Source organism: Rhinopithecus roxellana, chromosome 18 (genome assembly GCF_007565055.1).
Source record: "Rhinopithecus roxellana isolate Shanxi Qingling chromosome 18, ASM756505v1, whole genome shotgun sequence".
Classification (NCBI taxonomy): Eukaryota; Metazoa; Chordata; class Mammalia; order Primates; family Cercopithecidae; genus Rhinopithecus; species Rhinopithecus roxellana.
The window spans coordinates 23,527,760-23,548,330 of NC_044566.1; the positions used below are offsets into that span (position 1 = coordinate 23,527,760).

Here is a 20,571-nt window from a genome sequence, read left to right on the forward strand (position 1 = left end):
ATGGCATTGACACCAACAAGGTGTGAGTACTGTGGTGTAACAAGTTTTGGGTTGTCAGAGATTGGTACTGAAGTGTTTATTGTACATTGAGGGAGAAATATTCATTAGCACTTGGTGGATAAGATTGGAGTTTATGAGCACGATCTATACTAGATAGATAGATAGATAGATAGATAGATAGATAGATCCCTGTTTGGGTGGGACATGGGATGTTCAACTCTATATAGTGTGGATCTATGTGGTATAGATCATGCTCATAAACTCCAGTCTTATAAACCAAGTGCTTAATGAAAATTTCCTCCTCAATGTACAATAAACTATATATATATATATATATATATATATATATATATCATATATACTATATATATTCATTACTATAGTATAGATCATGCTCATAAACTCCTGTCTTATACACCAAATGCCTGATGAATATTTCTCCCTCAATGTACAATAAACACTTTAGTACAAATCTATAGATAGATAGATAGATAGATAGATAGATAGATAGATAGATAGATAGTATATACATATATTTGACATGTCTCTGGCATATATGTATTACTCAATACCTTGAAAAAGGATGGGTTACCAAATGAGTGAATGCAAATAGAGAAGTGAAAAGAACACAGTCAGGACCCCAGGAAGCTCTAACATTAAAAAGTAGGTGAAAAATGGAGAAGCAGGCCCATTAAACTGAGAAGAAAACATCTAAGGAGGTGGCAGAAAAACCATGTGAGTGTGTTTTCTTTGAAGTGAAATGAAGAAAGGATGTCAGAGGAAAGAGTGATTAGCTATGTGAAATCTTGCTGGTAATTCACTTAAGGAGATGTTTGAATTTTTCTATTTAATTAAGCAAGAAGGAAATAATTGGTGAGTTGGTCAGAGCAATTTAGGAAGGGTAGAAGGAGTAAAGCCAGACTGTGGTGGGTTTGGGAGAGAAAGAGAAGAGGAGCATTGGAGCCTGTGACTCTGGTCAATCTGTCTGAAGATTTTTGCCAAAATTGGGAGTAAGAATTGGAAGAAGCTGGATAAAGAAAAGTTGTTGTTATGTTTTCAGTTTTCTCTTTTACTGTGGTTTTTAAAATAGAAAAAGTAACAGCATGTTTATGTGCCAATGGAAATCATCAGTAGAGAGTGGAAAATGATGGAACAGAGTAGAAGAGGCAGCAGGACTTCTACAATGTTGGGGTTGGGAGTTCAGTAACTCCTCTCCTCAGCATAACAGCAGTGTAACTGCTGGAAATTTTACAGTAAGGATTAGAAACTCCAATGCTCATTTAATGTCTCTGTAAATTCTGCTAAAGGCATAAGCAAGTGAGGAAATATTAATTCAAGAAAATCTACTAAGTTTCACTATGAGCAGCAGAAGTTGGTGGCTGTCTTAGGCTGTTGGAACTGCCATAACAAACTACCACAGGCACGGTGGCTTAAATAATAGAAATTGTTCTCATATTTCTGGAGACTAAATGCATGAGATCAGGGTATGGGTAGGTTGATTTCTGATGCTTCTCTCCTTGGCTCATAGTGGATGGCTGCCTTCTCGCTATACCTTCACATTGTTTGTTTGTTTGTTTGTTTGTTTTCTATGTGTGTGCACATGTCAGTTCAAATTTCCTCTTCTTGAAATAAAATGAGTCATATTGGATTAGGGCCAGCCCATATGAATTCATTTTACCTTATTTACCTCTTTAAAGGCCAAGTTTCTTATACAGTCATATCTTGAGGTTTTTGGGTTAGGACTTCAACACATGAAGTTTGAGGAAAGGCATAGTTCAGCTTGTAATATCATTTGAGTCATAACCCACTCTACAGCTCTGCCAAAGGGACTGATTTTATTTAAAGTAGAACATAGAAAACTCTGTGCTTAAGGATGTTGACAAAAACAATGAGGATGTTGGTGGAGAGTAATTAAAATGAGCCTCTTAGTTCCATAATATAACATAATCCTCAAATAACATCATTTCGTCCAACATTGTTTCATTATAACATTGACAGGGGGGAAAATCGATTCCCAGCCAGGGCCACAGTATGTGTGGTTTGTACTTTCTCCCCAGCTGTGTAGGTTTTCGCCAGTCTCTGGTTTCCTCTCTCAGCCCAAAGGTGTGCACGTTAAGTGCATCTCCTAACTAAACGTTCCCCCATCTGAGTGACTGGGGTGTGTGTGAGTGTGTGCTGCAATGGAATGGTGTCCTAAACAGGGCAGGTTCCCACCTTGCACCCTGAGCTGCAGGGAGTGGCTTGAGACCTGGCCACCAGAAAAGCAATAAGCAGGTTAGAAAATGAGTGAATGCATGAATACAAACTATTGTAAAATAAAAATTCATGTAGTCTACAATAATCATACAAATGCACAAAAATAAACCAGGTGGAATGAAGGTGCCCAGTGAGCCCACCCTATTTCTCGTTTGTTTTTGAAAACTGTGGTGGGAGAAGGTGCTCCTGACAATATTCACTTTGCAAACATTTACTCCTTTAACGCTTTGCTGCTACAACTGCCATTACTTCTGATTCACCAAAAATTGGGGAAATAATTCTGCTTTTAGTAATCTTTATCAAATGTATATATAGCTCAAACTTATTTCTGTGTTTAATATTTGAAGTGTTTTGGATCTTTATTTAGAAGTCTGGTGATGTTTTTATGAGCAGAATTTTGCTGTAGGAACTTAACTCTTATTTATTTATTTATTTATTTATTTATTTATTTATTTATTTATTTATCGAGACAAAGTTTTGCTTTCATTACCCAGGCTGCCGTGCAATGGCACGACCTCAGCTCACTGCAACCTCTGCCTCCTGGGTTCACGCAATTCTCCTGCCTCAGCCTCCCAAGTACCTGGAATTACAGGTGCCCGCCACCACACCTAGCTAATTTTTTGTATTTTTAGGAGAGACAGGGTTTCACCATGTTGACCAGGCTGGTCTCGAACTCCTGACCTCAGGTGATCCACCCTTGTCGGCCTCCCAAAGTGCTAAGATTACAGGCATGAACCACCACACCTGACTGTAACTCTTATTTATATCAATTAAACAGCAGTAAAATTGATTTCATCGTATGTCATTTCACAAATGCAAAAAGTTGCACTTTTCAAGAACCTGTCAACAATGTTAAGTGAGGGCTTACTGTACAATCAAAATAGCAGAAAACCAAAAGAGTCTTTGAGGATAACAATTAACCCTGAAGGTTGGGAAGGATGTGATCACACACTAGTCTGCACCACATCAGGATTAATCAGAACAGAATGTGAGGCCGACTTTACAGCATCTCCCAACCTCACACTGACCTTGACGAGCAGAAGACTCACACAGGGCAGAAGGCTCACTTGCACAAGGTGCTTGTTTTTAACTTCTGACAAAACACTGAAGGATAATCAACTCTAACCCAGGGGTGTCTCATAGGAAACCAGCCTTAAAAATAAAGTCACACTCATCCCTGACAGTCTAGAAAACTGCCCGCCCCGCTAAAGCGGTGTCCACTCAAGTGATTGTTATGAACTGAGCTGCCAGGTCTTGGAGTTGTGGATTAATACCATAAGTCTAAGTAAAAGTAATGATTACGCCTTTATTCATCCACTGCTATGGTACTAGCAAGAGGCCAGAAAGAAGGTGCTGGCTCCCACAGTGTTTCATTCTTCAACATGAAACAGCACTGGACGAAAGTGAGATGTTATCAGCACATCTGGCTGGAATGGTGTCACTGCTGAAGGAGCCTTGTACAAAAGCCTTCTGTCCTTTTGTGAATCCAGGGGTCAAGACGCGGGGAGGGGGGATGCGGCTAGGAGAGGAAAATTCTAAGTACTGAATCAGAGTGGAGAAAGTGTCTTCAAAATTTTCCTCCTCCCTCTGATAAGGGCGTCTCTACAGAGGCACCTGGAGGTGGGCACCCAATAAATAGTGCTCTGAAGGAAGCAGCTGGGCTATGTATGCAGAGGTGCGCAAGAGCGCGGCTGACCGAGGTCCTGAGTCCCGATGGCACCCCCGCTTAGATACTGTGATGCGCTGGCTGTGCACCAAGCCTAGTATGGGGAGGGCCACTTCCCCCCGTGCAGCCTCCAAGATAAAGCCTTTTGGTTGCCTATCCGTGGAAATTAACAATCACATACAGGTTTTTGGCTACAAGTTGGACTTCTCAGCAGTTGAACAGAGAACCATGAAGCTACTAGCTACTGATCCTTGACGACAGGTGGGGCAAAAAGTGTATGTGCATGGAACTGTGATAGCACCGGGGCCTCCAAGACATACATCCAACTGCAAAGGATAAAAACCTAACTTGCCAATAGGGCTCCCAGCATAAGCTTTCACCGGTCAGTGGGATGTGAAAACATAGGGGTGGTCCCTGAGTAACCTGGATCCCTAAGAGGTGAAAACAAATGGAAAAAAAAAATCTGAGCAACATGTTTGAGAAGCCATACACCATGGGGAAAATAGAGTTTGCAGAACTAGTTCAGCCAAATCATTCATCAAATAAGCAAGTGACCAAGCAGAAGAAACACTGAATGAGTGAGGGGTAATCAGAGTTGCTACAATGTATTATTTTAAATGTCTAATTAAAACCATTATGAGACATGCAAAAAAGGGAAAATGTGAATCATGTGGAGGAAAAAAATCAGGCAATGAAAGCTGCCATTGAAGAGGCCCATTGGTGAGCTTAGCAGACAAAGACTTCAAAGCAGCAGCTAATTATGAATGTGTTCAAAACAGGTTCAAAGAACTAAAAGAGACATGATGGAAAGAGTAAAGGAATGTCTAGTGACAATGTCTCATCAAATACAGAATATCTGTAAAAATAAAAATTACTGGGGGGGTGCAGAGCAAGATGGCTGAATAGGAACAGCTCCAGTCTCCAACTCCCAGCACGAGCAACACAGAAGACCGGTGATTTCTGCATTTTCAACTGAGGTACTGGGGTCATCTCACTAGGGAGTGCCGGACAATTGGTACTGGTCAGCTGCTGCAGCCCGACCAGTGAGAGCTGAAGCAGGGCGAGGCATTGCCTAACCTGGGAAGCACAAGGGGAAGGGAATCCCTTTTCCTAGCCAGGGGAACTGAGACACACAACACCTGGAAAATTGGGTAACTCCCACCCCAATACTGCACTTTAAGCAAATGGGCACACCAGGAGAATATATACCACACCTGGCCGGAAGGGTCCCATGCCCATGGAGCCTCCCTCATTGCTAACACAGCAGTCTGCGATCTAACCGCAAGGCAGCAGCGAGGCTGGGGGAGGGGCACCCGCCATTGCTGAGGCTTAAGTAGGTAAACAAAGCCGCTGGGAAGCTCGAACTGGGTGGTGCTCACAGCAGCTCAAGGAAACCTGCCTGTCTCTGTACACTCCACCTCTGGGGACAGGGCACAGATAAAAAACAACAACAAAAAAGCAGCAGAACCTCTGCAGATGCAAACGACTCTGTCTGACAGCTTTGAAGAGAGCAGTGGATCTCCCAACACAGAGGCTGAGATCTGAGAAGGGACAGACTGCCTGCTCAAGTGGGTCCCTGACCCCTGAGTAGCTTAACTGGGAGACATCCCCCACCAGGGGCAGTCTGACACCCCACACCTCACAGGGTGGAGTACACCTCTGAGAGGAAACTTCCAAAGTAAGAATCAGACAGGTACACTCGCTGTTCAGCAATATTCTATCTTCTGCAACCTCTGCTGCTGATACCCAGGCAAACAGGGTCTGGAGTGGACCTCAAGCAATCTCCAACAGACCTACAGCTGAGGGTCCTGACTGTCAGAGGAAAACTGTCAAACAGGAAGGACACCTATACCAAATCCCCATCAGTACGTCACCATCATCAAAGACCAGAGACAGATAAAACCACAAAGATGGGGAAAAAGCAGGGCAGAAAAGCTGGGAATTCAAAAAATAAGAGCGCATCTCCCCCTGCAAAGGAGCGCAGCCCATCACCAGCGACAGATCAAAGCTGGTCAGAGAATGACTTTGACGAGATGAGAGAAGAAGGTTTCAGTCCGTCAAACTTCTCAGAGCTAAAGGAGGAATTACATACCCAGCGCAAAGAAACTAAAAATCTTGAAAAAAGAGTGGAAGAATTGACAGCTAGACTAATTAATGCAGAGAAGGTCATAAACGAAATGACAGAGATGAAAACCATGACACGAGAAATACGTGACAAATGCACAAGCTTCAGCAACCGACTCAATCAGCTGGAAGAAAGAGTATCAGCGATTGAGGATCAAATGAATGAAATGAAGCAAGAAGAGAAACCAAAAGAAAAAAGAAGAAAAAGAAATGAACAAAGCCTGCAAGAAGTATGGGATTATGTAAAAAGACCAAATCTACGTCTGATTGGGGTGCCTGAAAGTGAGGGGGAAAATGGAACCAAGTTGGAAAACACTCTTCAGGATATCATCCAGGAGAACTTCCCCAACCTAGTAGGGCAGGCCAACATTCAAATTCAGGAAATACAGAGAATGCCACAAAGATACTCCTCCAGAAGAGCAACTCCAAGACACATAATTGCCAGATTCACCAAAGTTGAAATGAAGGAAAAAATCTTAAGGGCAGCCAGAGAGAAAGGTCGGGTTACCCACAAAGGGAAGCCCATCAGCCTAACAGCAGATCTCTCGGCAGAAACTCTAAAAGCCAGAAGGCAGTGGGGGCCAATATTCAATGTTCTTAAAGAAAAGAATTTTAAACCCAGAATTTCATATGCACCCAAACTAAGTTTCATAAGTGAAGGAGAAATAAAATCCTTTACAGATAAGCAAATGCTTAGAGATTTTGTCACCACCAGGCCTGCCTTACAAGAGACTCTGAAGGAAGCACTAAACATGGAAAGGAACAACCGGTACCAGCCATTGCAAAAACATGCCAAAATGTAAAGACCATCGAGGCTAGGAAGAAACTGCATCAACTAACGAGCAAAATAACCAGTTAATATTATAATGGCAGGATCAAGTTCACACATAACAATATTAACCTTAAATGTAAATGGACTAAATGCTCCAATTAAAAGACACAGACTGGCAAACTGGATAAAGAGTCAAGACCCATCAGTCTGCTGTATTCAGGAGACCCATCTCACATGCAGAGACATACATAGGCTCAAAATAAAGGGATGGAGGAAGATCTACCAAGCAAATGGAGAACAAAAAAAAGGCAGGGGTTGCAATCCTAGTCTCTGATAAAACAGACTTTAAACCATCAAAGATCAACAGAGACAAAGAAGGCCATTACATAATGGTAAAGGGATCAATTCAACAGGAAGAGCTAACTATCCTAAATATATATGCACCCAATACAGGAGCACCCAGATTCATAAAGCAAGTCCTTAGAGACTTACAAAGAGACTTAGACTCCCATACAATAATAATGGGAGACTTCAACACTCCACTGTCAACATTAGACAGATCAACGAGACAGAAAGTTAACAAGGATATCCAGGAATTGAACTCATCTCTGCACCAAGCGGACCTAATAGACATCTATAGAAGTCTCCACCCCAAATCAACAAAATATACATTTTTCTCAGCACCACATCACACTTATTCCAAAATTGACCACATAATTGGAAGTAAAGCACTCCTCAGCAAATGTAAAAGAACAGAAAACAAACTGTCTCTCAGACCACAGTGCAATCAAACTAGAACTCAGCACTAAGAAACTCAATCAATACTGCTCAACTACATGGAAACTGAACAACCCGCTCCTGAATGACTACTGGGTACATAACGAAATGAAAGCAGAAATAAAGATGTTCTTTGAAACCAATGAGAACAAAGATACAACATACCAGAATCTCTGGGACACATTTAAAGCAGTGTGTAGAGGGAAATTTATAGCACTAAATGCCCACAAGAGAAAGCAGGAAAGATCTAAAATTGACACTCTAACATCACAATTAAAAGAACTAGAGAGGCAAGAGCAAACACATTCCAAAGCTAGCAGAAGGCAAGAAATAACTAAGATCAGAGCAGAAATGAAGGAGATAGAGACACAAAAAACCCTCCAAAAAATCAATGAATCCAGGAGTTGGTTTTTTGAAAAGATCAACAAAATTGACAGACCACTAGCAAGACTAATAAAGAACAAAAGAGAGAGGAATCAAATAGATGCAATAAAAAATGATAAAGGGGATATCACCACCGACCCCACAGAAATACAAACTACGATCAGAGAAAACTATAAACACCTCTACGCAAATCAACTAGAAAATCTAGAAGAAATGGATAATTTCCTGGACACTTACACTCTCCCAAGACTAAACCAGGAAGAAGTTGAATCCCTAAATAGACCAATAGCAGGCTCTGAAATTGAGGCAATAATTAATAGCCTACCCACCAAAAAAAGTCCAGGACCTGATGGATTCACAGCTGAATTCTACCAGAGGTACAAGAAGGAGCTGGTCCCATTCCTTCTGAAACTATTCCAATCAATAGAAAAAGAGGGAATCCTCCCTAACTCATTTGATGAGGCCAACATCATCCTGATACCAAAGCCTGGCAGAGACACAACAAAAAAAGAGAATTTTAGACCAATATCCCTGATGAACATCGATGCAAAAATCCTCAATAAAATACTGGCAAACCGGATTCAGCAGCACATCAAAAAGCTTATCCACCATGATCAAGTGGGCTTCATCCCTGGGATGCAAGGCTGGTTCAATATTCGCAAATCAATAAACGTAATCCAGCATATAAATAGAACCAAAGACAACAACCACATGATTATCTCAATAGATGCAGAAAAGGCTTTTGACAAAATTCAACAGCCCTTCATGCTAAAAACGCTCAATAAATTCGGTATTGATGGAACGTACCTCAAAATAATAAGAGCTATTTATGACAAACCCACAGCTAATATCATAGTGAATGGGCAAAAACTGGAAAAATTCCCTTTGAAAACTGGCACAAGACAGGGATGCCCTCTCTCACCACTCCTATTCAACATAGTGTTGGAAGTTCTGGCTAGGGCAATCAGGCAAGAGAAAGAAATCAAGGGTATTCAGGTAGGAAAAGAAGAAGTCAAATTGTCCCTGTTTGCAGATGACATGATTGTATATTTAGAAAACCCCATTGTCTCAGCCCAAAATCTCTTTAAGCTGATAAGCAACTTCAGCAAAGTCTCAGGATACAAAATTAATGTGCAAAAATCACAAGCATTCTTATACACCAGTAACAGACAAACAGACAGCCAAATCATGAATGAACTTCCATTCACAATTGCTTCAAAGAGAATAAAATACCTAGGAATCCAACTTACAAGGGATGTAAAGGACCTCTTCAAGGAGAACTACAAACCACTGCTCAGTGAAATCAAAGAGGACACAAACAAATGGAAGAACATACCATGCTCATGGGTAGGAAGAATCAATATCGTGAAAATGGCCATACTGCCCAAGGTTATTTATAGATTCAATGCCATCCCCATCAAGCTACCAATGAGTTTCTTCACAGAATTGGAAAAAACTGCTTTAAAGTTCATATGGAACCAAAAAAGAGCCCGCATTGCCAAGACAATCCTAAGTCAAAAGGACAAAGCTGGAGGCATCACGCTACCTGACTTCAAACTATACTACAAGGCTACAGTAACCAAAACAGCATGGTACTGGTACCAAAACAGAGATATAGACCTATGTAACAGAACAGAGTCCTCAGAAATAATACCACACATCTACAGCCATCTGATCTTTGACAAACCTGAGAGAAACAAGAAATGGGGAAAGGATTCCCTATTTAATAAATGGTGCTGGGAAAATTGGCTAGCCATAAGTAGAAAGCTGAAACTGGATCCTTTCCTTACTCCTTATACGAAGATTAATTCAAGATGGATTAGAGACTTAAATGTTAGACCTAATACCATAAAAACCCTAGAAGAAAATCTAGGTAATACCATTCAGGAAATAGGCATGGGCAAGGACTTCATGTCTAAAACACCAAAAGCAACAGCAGCAAAAGCAAAAATTGACAAATGGGATCTAATTAAACTAAAGAGCTTCTGCACAGCAAAAGAAACTACCATCAGAGTGAACAGGCAACCTACAGAATGGGAGAAAATTTTTGCAATCTACTCATCTGACAAAGGGCTAATATCCAGAATCTACAAAGAACTCAAACAAATTTACAAGAAAAAAACAAACCACCCCATCAAAAAGTGGGCAAAGAATATGAACAGACATTTCTCAAAAGAAGACATTCATACAGCCAACAGACACATGAAAAAATGCTCATCATCACTCGCCATCAGAGAAATTCAAATCAAAACCACAATGAGATACCATCTCACACCAGTTAGAATGGCAATCATTAAAAAGTCAGGAAACAACAGTTGTTGGAGAGGATGTGGAGAAATAGGAACACTTTTACACTGTTGGTGGGATTGTAAACTAGTTCAACCATTATGGAAAACAGTATGGCAATTCCTCAAGGATCTAGAACTAGATGTACCATATGACCCAGGCATCCCACTACTGGGTATATACCCAAAGGATTATAAATTATTCTACTACAAAGTCACATGCACACGTATGTTTATTGCGGCACTATTCACAATAGCAAAGACTTGGAATCAACCCAAATGTCCATCTGTGACAGACTAGATTAAGAAAATGTGGCACATATACACCATGGAGTACTATGCAGCCATAAAAAAGGATGAGTTTGTGTCCTTTGTAGGGACATGGATGCAGCTGGAAACCATCATTCTTAGCAAACTGTCAGAGGAACTGAAAACCAAACACCACATGTTCTCACTCATAGGTGGGAATTGAACAGTGAGATCACTTGGATTCAGGAAGGGGAACATCACACACTGGGGCCTATCATGGGGAGGGGGGAGGGGGGAGGGATTGCATTGGGAGTTATACATGATATAAATAATGAATTGATGGGTGCTGACGAGTTGATGGGTGCAGCACACCAACATGGCACAAGTATACATATGTAACAAACCTGCACGTTATGCATATGTACCCTAGAACTTAAAGTATAATAAAAAAAATAAAAAATTAAAAAATTTAAAAAATGCTTTTTTGACATACTAAAAAAAATTATTAAAAATAGCTAAATGGGAATTCTAGTGTGAAAAATAGAATAAATGGATATGAAAACTTCAGTAGATGGGCTGTACATAGATTTGGGTATACAGATGAAAGAAGCAGTGAACTTCTAAATCAATCTATACCAACCATATAATCTAAAGAAGACAGAGAAGAAAAAACTATGACGGAAAATGAACAGAATATCAAAAATGTGTGGGAGAACATTAATTACACAAATATACATTTAATGGGAGTTGCCAAAAGGGGAAAATAGAAATAAACAGAAAAAATATTGAAGAAATAGTGGTGGAAAACAAAGGAGCACATATGATAATCACATTTATGGGCCCTTGGGAATTGTAAATTTCAAGGAAGATGAGTCAGTATTGTTGTGTGTTATTCTCCAGCCACTTTCAGATACATGGTGCCAGTTATGGGATGGAGAAAGAGCTTGTTTAAACCAGGGATGAGGCTGTGCCAAGCAAGCAGGAAAATGTGAGGGGCAAGGGAAGAAAGGGTGTATAGTATACAAGAGTGATTGTAATGGGCCAGGGAAATTGGTAAGGAGAGGATTTCTAGAGCATCAAGCGAGTGAGGAACAGGGAAAGGTGATAGTATCAACGAATTGGAGGTCTTCGTGTGCCACATGGATTTGAGGTGCCAGTCAATGAGAGGTATTCATTTAATGGTTATATGTAGCTCACATAGAGTTCGCTGCAGACATTGCAGTTACTGGTCGTGACAAGGTCTGGGGTTTGTTCTTGGAAGGAGTGACTAAGGTAGATATTAGAATGGAAGAATTTAGGGAGCTAAGAATACAGGATGTTGGAAAAATCATGTATATGTATACAGACATTGCCATGAGTCAGATGTTTTAATTAATAGGGTAGGAGTGAATCAGGAACCAAAACTTTTGAGGACTACATATGAATGATCCTAGATGTGAGTAGCTGACAGCAGTAGTTTCCTTTCCAGCAGATGACTGTTGCATCTTATCGGGTACATACGCAATTTGAATCTGACAACTTCATGTTCTCTTTTTCTTCATTCTGTGTGCTTAAAATTTGACTTCTTCATCTGGAATAATTATCAGTGCATAACAAAATGTGACCCCTTTGTCTTGAACCATGGAGAGTTGACAGTTATGTTTAGTTCAATCCCATTTGCTCTCATAAGTTCCCCAGGTCCTGGCATTATTCTTCTTAGTTCTACCCTGTACAATGTTTCCTATACCAGAAAATCTATACTTTGTCACCTATTCTTTTTTTTTTTTTTTTTTTTTTTGAGACGGAGTCTCGCTCTGTCGCCCAGGCTGGAGTGCAGTGGCCGGATCTCAGCTCACTGCAAGCTCCGCCTCCCGGGTCCACGCCATTCTCCTGCCTCAGCCTCCCGAGGAGCTGGGACTACAGGCGCCCGCCATCTCGCCCGGCTAATTTTTTGTATTTTTTAAGTGGAGACGGGGTTTCACTGTGTTAGCCAGGATGGTCTCGACCTCCTGACCTTGTGATCCGCCCGCCTCGGCCTCCCAAAGTGCTGGGATTACAGGCTTGAGCCACCGCGCCCGGCCTACTTTGTCACCTATTCTTAACCTATATTTGTATTTCCATCCTGAATCACTTTAGTGACTGCAGTACCCAAATTATTTAACCGCATATAACAGACTATTCTTCATAAGAATACATCTTTTTTTAAGGAGTAAAACTAACCACAGGTTAACTAAAATGGTTATGAAAAGAAGGCCCTAAGCTGAGCTTCTAGAAACAGTCCTGTACTGAGCAGAACTGGACGGCCACACAGCAGCTGCCTCTCCATGGATTGGGGAGCCATGCAATCAGAAGCTGTCATCATAGGTGATGTCTTAAAAACTAGTCAGGATGTTGTTTAATCTGAATGCTGGATAGTTGCCTCTGCCAAAGCTAACGTGTGTGTTTTACTTTGCCCAGTGACTCAGTTCTGAATAGGAATCTTGCACTATGATATCTGATTGGCAAACATAAAACCTGGCAGCAAGGGTTCTAGGAATTGAAGTTTTTTCTGTCCAACTCTGGCATGCCAGAAAGGTGTTAGGATGGATGTTGAGAGTATTACACCTTATCAACCAGCTTTTAATATAATTTGAAGTATAGTAAGATGTTTAAATGCACTAACAATATTTGGTCATACCAAAGACATAACCCATCCAGATATTGATGTATTTATTCCTAGTATCTTCCTAAGAGAGTTTTAATAGAAAATTTTCTTTGAATATGACTACTTCTGGCAGAAAATTAAAACTCTGGCTTTGCCCAACTTTAAAAGGTTGGTGAAAATAATTTTATCACGATCACTCTCATTAGTGTATTTATTTGGTTAATTAAATACCCCACCTTATTCCAAATAGGTTCACGTTTCTGAACCTATTTGGAAATATATAGCAAGTCAGAGTGAGAAGAAATAATCTGCTTTATTATAGATGCATAGTTGGTTTAGAAAATATAGCTTGGATTTCAGAGTATGCTTGACTTTCTTTTTCCCTCCACAGAACTTGTACCCCCCAAAATTGCTAACAGAGCAGTTGAATAACTGAATACTTCCCTGCATAAAATATAGCCTGTTCTCTTTGGTTTATTGTACGGAAAAGGCAAGATTCAAGAGTAAAGTGTGTCGTGCTTACAGGCAAGCAATTTCCAAGACAGAGAATCAATGTGGGTATATAGAAAGAGAAAGAGGACCAATACATGAACCTGTAAGTTCAGGACATTAACCCTGACCATGAGCAAATAGATGTCAGACTTACTATATCACTATCAGATCACTCCTACCAAAGGAAGAAGCTAAACAGTGGTAAGGAGAAGGGAGTAACTTCATTCCTAAACTTTCCCTGGGATATTTTATGGGCTTGCTAGAACACTTGGAGAGGGAGAGGATGATTTATCACACTGTCATCACCACCACCCCCATCACGATCATGATTGTCACCATCACCGTGGGCCACAAACATCGTCATTTCAAGCACTTGTAGAGCTGTCTACTATATATAGACCACTTTCATGGTACTTAAGATGCAAATGATTTTAAAAATGAAAAACTGAGGAGGATTTATAATTAATGTCACTAGAGAAGATGTATTGTTGGAAAGAATAAAATGTGAGGGGGGGCCAGGAAGTGATACACAAGAACTATGGCAACTGAGATAATAAAAGAAGGCTTCACAGAGGTAGACCGTATTTGGGTCTTGGGATAAATATTGATGCTCAGAGTATATTCCTAGTGCAGATATGGGGGATGAGAAAAAAATATAATTTGCCACATTCCAGAGGCTATGAATATTCAGTTTAAAATGTCACCAATGTCTGAAACCCTGTCTCTACTAAAAATACGAAATAATTAGCCGAGCATGGCGGCATGCGCCTGTAGTCCCAGCTACTTGGGAGGCTGAGGCAGGAAAATGGCTTGAACCCAGGAGGCGGAGGTTGCAGTGACCTAAGATCACGCCACTGCACTCCACACTCCAGCCCGTGTGACAGAGACCCCATCTCAAAAAAAAAAAAAAAAAAAAAAAAAAAAAAAAAAAAAAAAATTCACTAATGTCTCAAGAAATAAGATTGATCTTTTATGAAAGAAAAATCAGTATTACCTACTTATGAGTATAACAGTAGATGATTAAATTTCCTAAAGTCTCTTCTTTAAATCTAGTTTTCTTTATACCATTATGTTCTTCTAAAAATATTTCATCTATCTATTACAAGTTCAAGAAAGAACTTTTGTTCAAAATGAATGTCATCTCGTTTTTATATTCTCCAAGCAAACCCTTCCATCCAAAGTCCTTACATTGAACACTTATTTTCTTCCTCACGTTATCTTTTGAAAACTAAGAAGCATGTTAGGAGTTTCAGTTGGACAGTATATGAAGTTTTATAATTCTAGGCAGTCCTGAGGATCAAAAGATTATTCCACCAAAGGAAACAAATGTTCTTATTTCTAATTGGGTCTTCTTTCAAGTGAATACCGATTTCCAGAAGGAAAATTCATTTTTATTTCACTGTCCCCCCAAAAACCTTTATCTTCTTACCTTGGTAAAGAGATCTTCCAATATTCTTCTGATTAGTCACACAGTTCTGCATCTTATTAGAAAATCCTACAAGTGTAAAGAGGTTCTGCTTCTCAAGGACTTGTAAATAAACCATGGAGTTAATGAAGATAGAATTTTACATCATTGGAAAGAAAGGACAAAAACACACTTGTATCTTACCTCTGAGCAGCAAATGGCAGCATGCAGACTTCTGTGTTTATAAGGCATTTGTGTATATGTTTGCATGGATTTTCTTAAATGTCTATATGATACCATTGAATGTTTTAAAATCACTAATGTTTTTATAAACCAATTACAAGTAATATTCAAAAGCACTTTTGAGGTCTATTCTTGTCTCATTAAATGCAGTAGATTTAAGTGATTTCACAGAATTTATTTTATTTTTCCTCCCTAGCACAGAGAATTCAGTTTTCAAATAAGAACACACAGTGATACCATAGATGTGTGCAATATTTCCTCTTTCCTCTTACCTTTACTTTTGTCTATTTAGGGACCATGGTTTGATATGAATCCAGAATGAAGGGAAAGAAAAGAAACCCAGCTAATGACTACAGTTACAGCAAGATTAGTTTACATCATCCCCGATCATTTTCTTTTTTCATAACAAAATAGATTGCAAAAACAGCATTAATTAAATCATCTTAGATCTGAATTCTCAGTTGGATAGCATGAAAACATAGACCAACACCAAGGAGTTCGGTTCCAGTCATGAAAAATGTACTCAGAATATTAATGACAAATGTCTTCCTCCATCAATTTTTTTCTCATTCCTATTGACTTTCTTTTTATGCCATATATATGTAATACATATGTATTTTTTTCTTATTTCTATGATCATCCAGTAAGCCTTGTATCTTCCATATATTCTGACACATAATATGATTACTTTTATCATCATTATTATTATCACAGTTACTTCTAACCTTTATAAAGCCAGCGAGTCAATGAAGGGCATGTGTTGCATATATAGGTATTATTTTGCAGTAGTTTTATTTTAAATCCTCTAACTCATATTTAAACTAGTATGTTTCATTTCTGGTTAATATTTTTTCAGCAAACATTAAGAAATGAGGTATTTCCTGTAATTCCAGAACTTTGGGAGGCCAAGGCAGGAGGTTCATGAGGTCAGGTGATTGAGACCATCCTGGCTAACATGGTGAAACTCCATCTCTACTAAAAAAAAAAAAAAAAAAAAAACAATTAGCCAGGCGTGGTGGCACACACCTGTAATCCCAGCTACTCAGGAGGCTGAGGCAGGAGAATCACTTGAACCTGGAAGGTGGAGGTTGGAGTGAGCCAAGAGCGCGCCACTGCACTGCAGCCTAGGCGACAGAGCAAGACTCTATCTCAAAAAAGGAAAAAAAAAAGAGGTATTATATTAATTATTTGGAATATAATAGTTCAACTTATAGTCTAGAAACACAGTTGTATATAGTGAAAACCTTAGACGATAGATAACATTATACTACAAAAATAAAGACATGAAGTCAAATAATCAAGGTTCAGCCTTCTTCTTCTCATATTTATTGTTTAAACAATAAAACTCATCTGACAGATTTGTGGTAATTATGGTAATTACTGAACTATATGTAATATCATTTTCATATTACATATAATCATGTATAATACATTATCCATATGACATTGTAGTATAGATTATGTATATGTAATTATATACATTTATTTTATATTACATATATTTTATTATATTAACTTCGTATTCAAAATTGAGATTTGGCTATGATGTATTACAATTCTTGGGTGTTTATAACAATCTTTCGATACATCCCACCAAACACTGCAGACGAATTAAAACAAAAACAGGTTGGAGGGCAGAGTTTTATTGTGAGAACATAGGAAGTCAGCCAGGAGGATGAAGAGGCTTCTTGCATGCTAGGATTGTCTCCAGGGACATCTCTGCAGAAAGCCAGCACATCCATTGCTAATATATTTTGTGTAAGTTTTAAAAACTCGTAGTGTTCATTTTTACATGGCAGAGTTTCCATTCAATACACTGACTTCTCTAATTCTTATACCAATCATCCATGAACTTTCCAGTGTTGACTCTTTAAACATTTAATTTCACATTGTTAATAGATTGCCTGAACAAATGTTTAGAAATTTTTAAATGTGTTTTATCAGATCGTCTTTCATATATGACACCAAGCTGTCACAAAGGTTTTTTCTCAATTTCATGAAATTGACCAATGGCTTGTTTGTAATGTTGACCAAAAAATAATCAAAAATTCCCTATATGTTTCTGGTCCTTAACATTTTTTCCTTAACAGGAAGACACAACAACTCATTGTTAGAGTAATCATGACTTCAGTTGAAACATGGCTTATTTGGAATAGATTTATTTATTTATTTATTTATTTATTTATTTATTTATTTATTTTCAGAGACGGAGTCTTGCTCTGTCCCCCAGGCTGGAGTGCAGTGGCACGATCTCGGCTCACTGCAAGCTCCATCTCCCGGATTCACGTCATTCTCCCCCCTCAGCCTCCCGAGTAGCTAGGACTACAGGCGCCCACCAACGCGCCCGGCTAATTTTTTTTTTTTTTTTTTTTTTTTTTTTTTTTTGTATTTTTAGTAGAGAGGGATTTCACCGTGTTAGCCAGGATGGTCTGGATCTCCTGACCTCGTGATCCGCCTGCCTCGGCCTCCCAAAGTGCTGGGATTACAGGCGTGAGCCACTGCGCCTGGCTGGAATAGATTTATTTTATATGAGTAAGATAAATTTTCTATCTGTTTTTATCTTAGCATGTCAAATGAAAAAGGCCATATGGATTTTAAGTAAATTTGGACCGAAATTTTGGTATAGTCTAAAATACATGGGCCACAGAAAAGTCATGGAGGGATACCTTATTAATAATCAATGACTTCAAGAGCAACTAAAATGAACACTGATTTTCACCTAACTTGACAGAGTATAATTGGGATAAGTCTGATCAAAAATATATACCTAATATATAGCTGATTAAATATATCTAAATTAGTAACTCCTTGTTATTCTACCCAAGTCATTTTCTATTTAAATGGCTTTATTTTTGCTCTTAGTACATATCACTATCTGACCTTATATATATTTTTAACTTTCCTTGAATCCTCAAAGTCAGGAACAGAGCCTAATATTTAATATGCATTAGATCAACATTTATTGAATCAATAAATATAGGGAGACAGTAAAACAGGCATTGATAAAAATCTGAGCTCCAGATTAAAAGACACTAGGAAAGCAGAAATTATAGATGTTTATGTACCATTGAGCTTCTTTGCATATTATCAATTCTGCTTAGTTTTTTTCTTGGGGAATTATTCATATTGATGATTAATTGTTCCTTTACAATAGGCAGAGTGGGAAAGATACTCTAAAATGCGTCAGACTATTAGTATTATGCAAATTAATATTTTATAATGTTTTAACCATTTAATTGTCTCTGCACCTATTGAATATAGCAGAAATTATAATTTGGGATGCTAGATGAAATTAGATTGCAATGTTAACTAACTTAATTGTATTATGACCAAAAAATGCATAAAATGGCAGCCAGACTCTATTTTTTATGATGAAAGCGAAGAGGAAATGAAGAAATCTAAAAACGTGATTTTTTTTTAGCTACAAAATAGTATGTCTGGAAAATTTTAAAAGCAGATTCAAAAGTAGCTTGCATTTTTGATACAAATTGTCTATGATAAGCTCTAAGTGGAAAGGAGAAAAAGCTGGCTGTGAAACTCTTCATAAGCAGAAAACTTGTCCTCCTGGATCATGGAAAATGATAGAAAAAAGACAAAAGATGTTTAAATAGTGAAATAACTAAGAAAGAAACACTGGGTACCCAATGAAGACCTGATTCTCAGAGCAAATGAGGAGAGTGTATTCATATGTTCATATTTACAATCTTTGTGATTTCTTAGCACATGGTACTTTGTTCCAATGATTAAGTAGAGTTCATCCTCATGACATTCAGAGATTGTTTTAGGCAAAACATATTTGAATTGTAACAACATACATAATTTTGTTTTGTTTTGTCTTGGGATAAGACATTTTAAAGCCTAGCTCTTCTCTATTTTAAAAAAAGCAATAAGGAATAGCATATCCAGGCAATTTCAGACCTTACCTATCAGAGGGTGGCTTTCACAGAGTGGTTATATGGGGATTATCTACTTTTGGAGGAATGTGATACCGACACTCAATTTGGTAAGAGGCAAAAGGAGGGAGAAATCATGAGTCTGAACGTGCAAGAAGATGTTGAGATTTGTTTGAGATCAGTGCCAAGTCCCTGAGTCCAGTAGGCAGAATGAGAGTAGTAATGTGTCTGGAGACAGCAGTGGAAAGACAGGAGCAAAGATAAGCTATTTTACCATACAATCTTTAGAAAATAAGACATTTCACATAAACAGTTTTTACAATGTGTAATTTGAAACCTCAAATAGGCGTTTTTCCTAATGTGTAAAGTTGAGTCTGTATAATAGAATTTGATAATTTCTTCACAAATTGGGGCATCATTTTTCAATCTGCTTTTTACAAACCCCAGTGTTCCAAAAGATATTAATAGCTCATCCTAAGAAAACATAGCTTCAAGGTGAAATGGCTTGAAGACATATTGCACATGCCATTTTTCTCTTGGAGTAGAGCAATGCTTAATTGGACTCTCCGAAGTATGGCAGAAAGGAAATTTGCTACACTTTATTTAACTTAATATTTTAAAAACATATTTGATTATAACCCTCATTTTTGTAGAACACATTTTGGAAGATATTAATTTTATAAGGAGTACAGTTTGAGAGATGACTTTAAAAGCATCATTATTAATAATTGACTATTGCAGTGCCTCCCAAACTTTATTACACGTATGACTTTTTCAGGGAACCAGCTAAAATTCATATTGGGATTCAGTGTTTGTCTGAGGAGGAGAGGAGAGACTGCATTTCTTTTTTCTTTTTCTTTTTTTTTTTTTTGAGACGGAGTCTCGCTCTGTCGCCAGGCTGGAGTGCAGTGGCACCATCTCGGCTCACTTCAACCTCCACCTCCTGGGTTCAAGTGATTCTCCTGCCTCAGCCTCCTGAGTAGCTGGGACTACAGGCGTGCACCACCACACCCAGCCAATTTTTGTATTTTTGGTAGAGACAAGGTTTCACCATCTTGGCCAGAATGGTCTCAATCTCTTGACCTTGTGATCCATCTGCCTCGGCCTCCCGAAGGGCTGGGATTACAGGCCTGAGCCACTGCACCTGGACGAAACTGCATTTCTAACCAGTTCCCATGTGATGCATAGGCTGCTGGTCTGGAACCCACACCTTGAGCTGACCAGCACTGTTTCATTTTGACTCGTCAGTATCAGAGAGATATTGAGATTTAAATAGATATACATTTTGACATTAGTGGCTTCAACTATTTAGGCTGATAGTGTGAAACACATCATTAGAGTGGAAATCTACTTCAGCTTTGCCTGGCATCAGGATAACAAAGTGAAGGTAAGACAAAAGCCA

At 38.8% G+C, this 20,571-nt stretch overlaps 1 protein-coding gene across 1 annotated transcript in view; it reads left to right on the top strand.

Annotated features, from left to right (window-relative positions):
• GPC5 (glypican 5) overlaps positions 1-20,571 on the top strand; it is a 1,536,710-nt gene that overhangs the window by 681,398 nt on the left and 834,741 nt on the right. The window lies entirely within an intron of this gene.